This window comes from Sciurus carolinensis, chromosome 11, assembly GCF_902686445.1.
Source record: "Sciurus carolinensis chromosome 11, mSciCar1.2, whole genome shotgun sequence".
NCBI lineage: Eukaryota > Metazoa > Chordata > Mammalia > Rodentia > Sciuridae > Sciurus > Sciurus carolinensis.
The window spans coordinates 117,367,714-117,379,126 of NC_062223.1; positions in this window are offsets into that span (position 1 = coordinate 117,367,714).

The window sequence follows — 11,413 nt, forward strand, 5'->3', positions numbered from 1 at the left end:
GGAGATAGGGTGCATGGGGAGAGGGGGAGCTCTGGCTTAATAAAGGTGTCCTCCAAAGGAAAGGCCTTTCAGCAGCCAGCATGGCAGGCCTGGCCCAGGTGAGAGCTCAGGGCTGGGAATTCCAACCTGAGAGCTCTGTGCTCTCTGTGATCTGCTTCATGTATGAGCCCACAGGCCTTGGTGTGGAGATGAGGACACAGGCCTGCAGAAGATCGCCAGGCCCCCTGGTGACCTCCCACCTTAAGGTAAAGCAGCCCGCCATCATTTCAACTTAGAGCAAAGCAAGCCATGCTTGTGCTTGACATCTGCCTTCAGACCCCAGCCCAGAGTCTCCCTGGATAATCACAACCTGTCACTGAGGGTTCCCGTTAGTGAACTGTCCCATCTGCAGAGGTGATAGGCTCTGGGTGGGCATGAGCAGGGGAGGTTATAGATAGGCATGTGATCAGCAAAAGCCTGGGTGGAGGGTGTCACACCTGAATAGCCACCTGCTTAGGCAGGAGAGGATGGTGGAACTTAATTAAGGCTGTGCAGTGGCCCTGGAGAGCATGGAACATTCTTTAGGATTCTGCTACCTGCTCGTCCCAGCCCTGGCAGAATCCCTTGCCCTCTGCTTCCCCGTGTCCCCTCTCCTACCCCTCAGGGCACTCTCACAGTATTCCTAGCGTCAGAATGACCTGGGGTGTTGTCTTCCTAGGCTTCTCCCCAAGACCAGGACTTTCTGAGTGCTGGTTCCCAGGACCTGCTTAGGAAACAAATCACGGGTGGTCCAGCTACATGTGATTCCAGCACACACCCAAGTGTAGGTGTGTGTCACCTTAGGGAATAAATTGACGATTTGCCGTTCTCTCCCTAGATGGTATCACCCAGTCCATACCTTTAAGTGCCATCTGGATGCTGATGGCTCCAAGTGGCCAGGCAGGCTTCTTCCTTGAGCTCTACTCAGCTGCTTCAGCAGCCCCACTTGGACGTCTAGCACAGATCTCAGAATTATAGTGTCCCTCTCCCCCCAGATCAGGTCCCAAGCCCAAGAGTCATTCCTTCCCACCCACCCCAGTCCATCAGGTAGGTCTACCAGTTCTGCCCTCAGGACAGATGGTGAATCCAATCACTTGTCACCACCCCCACCACCCATCATCCTGGTCAAGTTCATTATCACCTCTTCCCTGGACCAGTTGCATCTCTGTCCTTTCCCTCTGCTTCTGCTCCTGCTCCCTTAATCTTCTCTGTGCCATCACCAGCCCGATGTGGTGCACAGGGCCGCCTCGGTTCCCTAGAACTGGAGATGCCAAGGGCAGAAGGTGGATGACCCACAGGGGCCATGAGTCTCTGTCCACACAGAGGCAGTTACAGTCCTCTCAGAAGTGGATATTCCAGGTGAGGAATCGGGGGTGCTGAGAGGCACCTGCTGTGTGTGCTGTGATGGACATGTCGTGGGGGTCTGCAGCAGGTGCAGAGGCGTTTGGCCCAGCTGGAGTGTTTTAGAGGCTGCCTGGGGAGGACAAGCCAAGGGCTCTGAAGACTTCCGGTCGGGTGCCAGCTTCTTTCTCTTCCCGCACAGTCAGTTCGCAGTCGCCACTCACTGGCGACTTCCAGCTGCTTCTGCTGCACCGACAGCTCCAGATAGGATGTGAACAGCACCCGCCATGGAGCAGCCTGGAAGCCCTGCTTGCAGCACTCCTCAGACACCAGGACCAGCACCTGCAGGTTGGTACCTCCAGCTCAGATTCACTCCTCCAAACCTAGTTACGCAATCGATGGCCTCCGTGTTCCCTCAACGTGCCCAAGCCTGAGCCATCTTTCCTCTGTTTTGGATTTTCTCTAGTGTCTCCCATCCTGACCAATGCCACTCCCACCCACATGGCCACACCTGCACTTCTCCCCTAATGGAAAAGGTGACCATGAGGTGGCCTATCAGCCTCACCTCCTCAGCAACCCTCCAGTGTTCCCTCCATCCCCACCCAGATTCTTCATCAGGACGGTTTGACACAGTGTCCTGGGCAGTTTCTTTGTCTCCAGCATCCCCCCGCCCTCCAAATAACCTTCCTTACTGCTGACTGAGTTCAGGGGTCTAAGATGCAAATTTCAGTTTTTAATTCCATTTGCTGGTGACTCCACCACCTACACTCAACGCCTTAGCCTAAACGAGAAGGTTCCTCCGGATCTCACCCCTGCCTCCTGCACCAGTCTATTTCTTCCCTTTCACACCCTCCCCACCTCTCCCTTCCAGCCCCACATCACCTGCCTTCCCCCAGCAAGCCACACCTTGCCACGCCCCTGGACCTCTGTACATGCTGGTTCCTTGTCCCAAAATGCTCTTCTCCCTCTTGATTCCTTCAAGGCAGCTCAAGTGTCCTCCTCTACAAAGCCTCTCTGGGTCACTCAGAACCTGTGCATGCTTCTCATTGGTAACCTGTCACCATGCAGTATTCCAGAGACTCTCTCGTGTACAAGAATGAAAGGGTAAGTGTGACATGTGCCTCTTGGTACCTCTGTGCCTGGAACGGTGCCAAGTACCTAGTGCTGGATGCACTGAAGTGAAAGGAGTGACCTACGTGATTTATTGTATTATGTACTTGGAGGTGAAGACTCAAATTGAGTTCTATGGCAGGTACTCTAAGATCTGAGCTCACAATCCAAGGCTGGGCCCAAGAGAACGGGCACATATAATAGAGCAATCACTATGCATCTGGATGCCAGAGAGAGCAGAGCAGTCACACTGAGGGGTGGCTGCCAGTCCACTCAGGCTAAAGGACTCCCAGTGGCAAGGTTGTTGGGCTGGAGATACCCCAAGGACCAAAGGGAAGAGGCAGTAGCCACAAGGATTAGAGTGGAAAGTATGCTATGCTGGACTGGCCCTTTGGAGATCTGGGTTCTAGGCTCACCTGGCTCAGGAACTGTGTGTTCTCTGCACGAGTCCATCAGTTCAACTCTGGGCCTCAGTCTTCTCATCTGTCAAATGGAGGTAGTACTCTTCAAGCTGATTTCATTCATTAATCGCTGGGTATATTGCTCTCATTAACACACTACAGTCAGTACTCATTTCATTGTGAGGTTTTTGAGAGCAGCAAGTCCTCTTGATTTATCTCTGTATCCCCTGCACCCAGAAAATGCCTAACGGAGAGTGAGGAGTCCTCAATGAGTTTTTGGTGAGTAAATGAATGCACAAATGAGTAGATTTCTCTGTTCACATAACAGAAGCATTCGAAAGCATTTGAGGTGGTGATGATGTTGATGGTGGACTGAGGCTAAGCAGATACTTGGAAGACATTAGACTGAACCTAAAAGAAAGCAGGCAGCACCTATGATTTGACACTTACATTCAGGCTTGCCATTAGCTTAGTCATGTGATGGTGTAATTATTCCCTTCCCTGCTATCCTCACCCCACAACTCCTGAGTGTTGTAGGGACTCAGGGCTACAGCAGAACAGGAAGCCTGAAGTGAGGGAATGCAGCCAGGAAGCAAGGCAAAGGACCATGGGAACATCTGGCACGCAATCATTCACTCTTTGAGCAAACTGGAATTGAGCACCGGCCTGGGCGCACCCTCTGGGGATCCGACAGGCAATCAGACGTGCATTTCTCCTCCTTTGCTCAGCTCTGTATTACACACACACAAACACAAACACATACATGCAAATGCACAAACACACAGGACAACACGCATACATAAGCACACACACATATATACATACACACGCACACACACACACACACATACACACACAAACATAGGGCTAGGGTCTCCTCAGCCTCAGGACATTCCACTAACGCCCGGGGGGCACCCCTGGCGAGTCAGTGCAGGTAAATAGATAAGAGCCCACACCTGTGGCTTCTCTGCACTCTGAGCCCCTCAGGACTGCTGTGAGCCTCTCAGCCAAACTTCACCATGAACAGGGGGCCTGCAGACTCTGGGGTACCTCCCAGGGCTCAGGCTTCAGTGGCCAGAAGGGCCACTCCAGAGTGGGAGGCAGCATGTCCTCAGTTGGGGCACAGGTGTGACCTTATTGGGGCCATCCAGGGGGTATTGCCACTCCTCCAGCAGGTGCTACACCTCCTCCTTGGGCTCCAGCTGCTCCAGGCACCGCTTCTCCTTCTCCTCCTGTGGGGACCCGTGTCAGGCTGAGGAGGCCACCTCACCCACCCTGCTGGCACTGCAGGGTCCTGGTTTTTTGTCTCAGTCAACCTGCAGTGAGGCCTTGCTGCGTGTCGGACTCTGCACAGGGACACAGTGGGAGCCAGAGGGGCTCCCAACCCAGGCTACAGGGGATCCTGGCTAGAACAAGCAGCAGCCCTTGGAGCGGGGACACCCAGATTGGAGAAGGGGTGGACAGAGCAGGGCCCCTCCTTGGTGAGGGCGTGGCAGGTACAAAGGACCTGTGGCAAGATGGCTTTGGAGGCCAGTGTGGCTGGACTGGGTAGCTAAGAGGGACCTTGGAGGGAGAGGGGCTGGGATGGGGGCTGGGTCAGCAGGAGCCTCAAGGACACATGGAAGGATCTGCTTCAGATGCCAAGAGCCATGGGAGGTCTGGGCCCATTTGGCTGGGGGACATACTGTTCAAATGTCCCCTGCCATTTATTAGTGAGGGTGGGATAGATCCTGCCCCAGCCTCCAGGGAGGCCCTGATGCCAACTGGGTGAGAGACAGCCGCTCTGTGGGACTTGCCTCGGACCCTGCCCCACACCTGCCCAGGGAGCTGGGGGAGGTTCTGGTCTGTTTATAGCCCAACTGCAGGCTCACACTGATCCCCTGCCACCTGCCAGCACCCACACACGGCCCTGCCCTCGGACACCCCACCTGCCTGCTCACTGCCTATGACTCTGCCATCTGCCCCTTAAACTCAAGTATCCCCAGGGACAGTCCCCACACCTGCAGTGAGCTGGAGTGGGCAGGGAACTGCTGGGCTGCATTGTCCACTGTCCCCAGCCCTACAGGTGCCCAGCAGGTGCTTGACAGAAGTGTGCCAAAAGAATGGATGGATTCCAGAAGGTTCCAATAACTCAGGAAGGACACGTGGCATGAGGTCATTAGTGCATGGGACTGAGTGTTAGAGTGTGGTGGTGGTGTGCCTGTGGCCCCAGCTGCATGGGACCCTGAGGCAGGAGGGACACTTCTTGAGCACAGGAGTTCAAGAGCAGCCTGGGCAGCACAGGGAGACCCTGTCTCAAAACCCAGGTATCCTTTTAAGAAACGGCTGGGGGTGTAGCTCACTCACACACACATTCACACGCATACACTTATACACACTCACACACTATACACTCTCATTCACACTCATACACACTCACACAAACTTTACACATTCACACACATATGTACACACTGTACACAATCACACACACAAAAGCCCATGCTCATTCACACATGCAAATAATGCACACACTCATGTACACACACTCATTCTCACCCACACTGACACACACATACAAACTGACAGAAATATACTCACTCGTGCACACATAAACTCATGCACACTCACACACCTTACACATATTCACACACATATACACACCCATACACACTGATGCAGACTCAACACACTCGCATACACATTTACACATATATACACCCATTAACACTCACAAGCACACTCACACACATTCACTTACACAAGCTCATACACACACACACGCATATGCACACACACCCAAATACACTCATGCACATACACACACAAACCCCAAATCCCACACATGCACACTCACACACACGGGCACACATGCACACACATACAAAGACATACACACTGATACACCCAAGCACACATAGACACATATATACTCACACACATACACACTCACACACATACACTAATGCACCCATACACACCCATCTGCACATTCACTCACACATGCTTCCACACACATGCACACACACATGCACACAGACTCACATGCATACACAATAGTCATATGTACACACAAGCACTGAGACACATACACAGTCACACACACTCACACATGTATACACTCATACATACACACCAACACTCCTACATACACACTGACACATGTACACACTCACACTCACACATTCACACACATACATTCATATACACACACACCCACATACACACATACACAGACATGCACACTCACACACACACAAAGGCACACTAACATACACATAAACACACAAACACATACACAAAACTCACGCAAAAACACATACACATACATACACATATGCACACAAACACAAAAACACTAACTAAAACATACACATAAAAACACATATATACACATACACACAAACATAAACACACATACACACAAAAATACACATACAAACACAAACTACACACAAACACACATACACAAACACACAATCACACACAAAATCAAAAGCATACAAACACACATACACATCCACACACTAAAAAACACATAAGTGCACAAACCCAAACACACACATACACACCCACACACTCAAACACACACACCAACACATTCATACAAATACACACATACACAAACACATTCACACACACATACACAAACACACCCAGATGCACATACACAAACACAAAAGCAAAAAACATACACATATGCACACAAACAAAAACATAAATATACACATACACACAACACACAAATATAAACACACATATACACACTTAAACACATACACACACACATACACATGCACAAACCCACACATACATACACCCACACACAAACACACTTAGACATACACAGACACATACACACGCATGCACATACACAAACCTGCATATACAAGCACACACATACACAAACACACTCAAGCACATACACACAAACACACACATACACAGACATACGCAAACCCACACACATACATATACACACAAACATATACACAAGCACACATACACAAACATACATACACAAGCACACATACACAAAACACGCATACACAAACCCACACACAAGGTCTCCACTTGGCCCTTCCCCAGCCCCAGCACTGTGGAGCTGAGGTTATCCATGCTCTGAAATAACCTCACAGCTGGAAGGGAGCTGGAGACCCTCAAGTTCAGTGGCAGCTGCATGCACACTAGGCATCTGGGGCCCGGAGAGCCTGAGCCCACCGGCTGCAGGCGGAAGAACTAGGACTAAACTGGAAGATGAGGCTTCCTACTTTCCCACCATCCTTCTCCCACTGGCTCCCTGCTTGGACATGGGAAACTTCATCTGAGGCTTTGGGAGGGAGCGATCCCAGGGCTCTGCAGGGGCCACCCAGCCTGGGCCTCCAGTGCTGCCCCACCTGTTGTTTTGCTGGCCTGCTGTGACTCTGGGCAGACAGAACATTTTCACTTCTGGTCCCCTCGTGTGAGAATTCACCAGGCCACTGGCTTCCTGTTTTGTACCAGATTCACCGATTCTAGATGGTTTTTGATCAGTAAGCAAATTTTTAAAAATATGATAGTGACACTCCCATGTGCTCCCACTTTGAGTTTCTCAGACCCTTGGAGCAGAGAGAGGGGCACCACAGACTCGCCTCCTGGCTCCCATCACCTGGTCCATGGCCCGGCCATGAAGGCCTGAAGGAGAACCCAGAGTAAAGGAGCCAGTCCTCGGCCTCCAGGCTCCTCTTGATTTTGCTCGTCCATTAGGTTTTTCCTTAGACCTCACCGTCTGTGTGTGCCCTTCTCTAGAAGTTTATCTGCTCATGAGCACAGGGTTGGAGGTGGTTGAAAATGTGGAAAGGAGATCAAATCACTCGTTTTCAGAATACCTAGGATTGGACCAGGCATAAAGCCACACCTAAGATGCCCTGAAGAAACTCAGCAGCCTTTCAACCTCATTTCCTAAGAAGTTCCTGTCTATGGCCGGGACCAACTAGGTACCCGAGAGAGCTCAGAAGAGGTATCATGCCTGATTCTGTCTCTAAGAAGTACTCATCAAACAGGAGAGAGCAGAAACGACCGAGTGCAAGGAAATAATCAAGTTAGGGCAGCCAGAGAGTATTGTTAAAATCAGAAGAGAACAGGATCTGCAGGTCTTGAAGGTGGCTCCTTGGAGCAGTGAAATTTGAGCTGGCATGAAGAATGGGCAGAATGTGATGCCTTGGGGGTCAAGGAGTCAAGGAGGACACAGAAAATTAAAGGAAGGAGGAGTGGGCCAGTGAGATGCTCAGAGCTGAGGATGGGGCTAGGGGAGGCTCATCGTCACAGTGGACACAGAAAGGGGCCTGGATGGAGGGAAGGGCCAGTTTCTTGGGGACCAAGGACCTCGGGGTCACTGCTGACTTGAGCTAAGGATACAAGTGGGCAACGAAGGATTAGGAAAAAAAGTAAATCCTCGCCTGGCCTTGAGCAGATCACTTCACTGTGCTCTCAGCCTATGTCCTCCCCCGAGAGGTTGAGAGGCTGCAGTGAGAATGTGCAAATGGAGACCCTGCTCTGCACCAGCGTGTGCCCAGCAGACATCGGTGCTTTCCTTCCGGGTAAAGAATGGCTTGGTTGGTAACGGTCTAGTCTTGAATCCTGGCCAGATCTCTGCCAAGTCCTGGCAATGCCCGACTAGTAGGTAGAATCCTAGACCGCCCGAGTCTAGAGCAACTCAAACATCACCTTTCAACTGCCAGCTCATAAGTGAGAGCATTAGGACGACACTTTGTGCTTGCATCTTTGGTTTATTGAGCACCTATTATGGGACGGCATATATGCTAAACATGAATATAGAGAATTTTTTAAAAGCAGACAAGGTAAGAGCCAGGAGGAGCCTTGAAGAAATAGCTCTATTTTTTGATTTCCTGATGTTGAAATAGAGTGACAAGCCCATGAACACGTAATGTGGCAGGGTGGTGTCAGAATCAGACTCTATTCTACAGTGCTCCTCACTAAGCCTGGAGGTCAGGCTGCATCCATGAGGCCACAGACTCAGCTCAGGCTCCAGCGCAGCCAGTAGCAAGCAGCTGTGGAGCTACCTCTCAGAACCGCTCAGCTCCCATAGGTAAAGTGGGGCCACCAATAATTCTGGTGTCATAGGGTTGCCACAAGGTCCAAAATGCAGTAACATGTAGAAAAAATGTTTCCTCTTCTAAGACAAGGTCACCTCTCATGGCTATATTTGCTGTTTCGTCCTTACTCCACCAGCATTTATTGAGCACCTCTGATGTGCTTCAGTTTTAGGGGTCCCTAGAGACCTACAGGACCTAACCTTGCCCACAAAGGGCTCGGCTTGGTTGGGGAACAAGACAAATGGAGCAAACATGTCCATCTACAACCGGGATCAAAATGGTGGCATCTGGTCTTGAGTCCTAAGAGAAGTTGCAGGAAAAATGGGACTTGAGCCACCCTGTGAAGGGGCAGGGTGGGAGATAAGAGGGCACTCCAGGCTGGGGAACAGCCCTGACCAAGAGAGGAACTGGGGACAGGCCAGCCCACAGAACCGCAGGCCCCCATGACTGCCTCCTCCGGCTCATCTGCTGTGGACTGAGGAGTGAAGAGGGAGGGAGAAGCTGCAGCAGAGGCCCTGGCACGGCCAAGGGCTGAGTGCCCAGCCAGTTCCCAGCTCCACAGACCCAGCCTGGATTCTAGGAATATCCTCCTTTAGTATTTATGAATAAGTGGGACTCTGCCCCTTTAGAGTCCTCAGAAGAATCATGTGGCATCCTAAGGTGGGGCCAGGCGGATGAAGATAGCTGTGCTGGGCCTGAAGAAGTAAGGAAAAGAGCGGGGAGGGGAACCGGGAGCACGTCAGAGGGCCCTAAAAGAAGAAGTAGCCACTCTCGGTTCCGCTCCCAGGGATGGGAAAAACCCTCCATTCTCCCAGGCCTCAGCAGCTGTTCCTGCATTCTCACCTGAAGCCACCAGACCTGGAACCAGGACCACTGGGTTGGGACTCATCCTCCTTTCAAGTTTCCCTAAAGTCAGTGGGTCCCGAACACTTCCAGGGACACTTGAGTGGTACTGCAGGGACTGCCAACCCAGGACTCACACTGAGTAGGACATGGTCGAGAGCTCCGTTGGGACTGGACACCCCATGGGTTAAAACTGTGGGTCCAAGCCAGGTGCAGAGGCACACGCCTGTAATCCCAGCAGCTTGGGAGGCTGAGGCTGGAAAATTGTGAGTTCAAAGCCAGCCTCAGCAAATTAGTGAGGCCCTAAGCAACTCAGTGAGATCTTGTCTCTAAATAAAATATATATATATATAAATATATAAAATAAAAAAAAGGCTGGGGATGTGGCTCAGTGGTTAAGTATCCCTGGGTTCAATCCCCAGTACAAAAACAAAAACGAAAGAAAAAAAAAACAAAACAAAAACTGCGGGTCTAGTCCTCAGAGTTGAGATCCAAGGAAGAAGGAAGCCCAAATCAATCTGTCTCCTTTTCTCCATTTCCCCCAAGAGACCTTCAAGGAAGAGAGGGGATCCAAAGCCATTAAGGGCTCTTCTCCACTCCCACCTACTCAGGGGCAGAAGACCCAATAAAGTCTTCCAAAAAGACTCAGTTTATTAAGGCAGAGCTGGTTACCCTAGAGGATGACCCAGTCCCCTGACAGGAAGGGAGTGGGGAGGGGCTGGCAAGGCCAGTCCTTCTGCTGTAATCTGCTAGATCCCTAAGCAAGAAAGAAACAAGGAAAAGAGAGAGAGGAAGATAAACCACATGACACCCCTCCCCCTCCCAGTCTGCCGCCTTGGGCTTCTGGTGGCCTTGCTGCTAGGACGGTGGCAGAGGGGCCAGTGGCTGCTGGTTCTGTCAGCAGGTTTCAGCAACTGCAGGGCTCCCTTCTCCTGTCCTGCCTGGGGACTCAGTCTCTCCAGATGGAACAACTGCCTCAAGGACTGACTAAAACATCTCAGGGCCAGCTCCACGCCAGACCCAGTAGGTCACAGGCTGCAGGAAGCAGTGATGACTCCAACACACACTCTCCTGCTGTCCTCTGGGCTACAGCTGTTTCTTCCTTTGCCTTGTTCTTAAAGCTTCGCTCAGCCTCGCCTGGGTTCCTTGACCTCACTTCACCATTCTGCTCCATGTTTTACTTCCCAGGTCAGACTGTGCTCAGGAAACCCAGTGCACTGGGAGATAGTGCCCACCCCATGCCCCGTGCAGAAGCCCAGGCAACTGGGACATTTCTAATCTGTTCTCAGAACAACCAATCAAAATTCAGAGCTAACCACGTTTGGGAGGCACCAAGGCCTGTCACAGGAGGGAGAGCAGGCCCAAGTGTGGGGAAGGAGCTGAGTGGAGAGTAGCAGTTCAAGGAGGAGGATGGAAAGTGCCAGAACCAAGCACAGAGGGAGGCAGGGCAGAGTAAAGGCCCAAGCTCATGGGAAGTTTAAAAAACATGTCTGGAATCACCTCTATTTCCACATAACTTTGCCTAGTGAAGATATGACTGTCTTTCCAACCTCTGTTATCAAGGCTTCAAGAGGAAGTGACAGGGGACATCCCCTGAGGAGCTCCCCTCTGGAGTCTGGGGGCTCC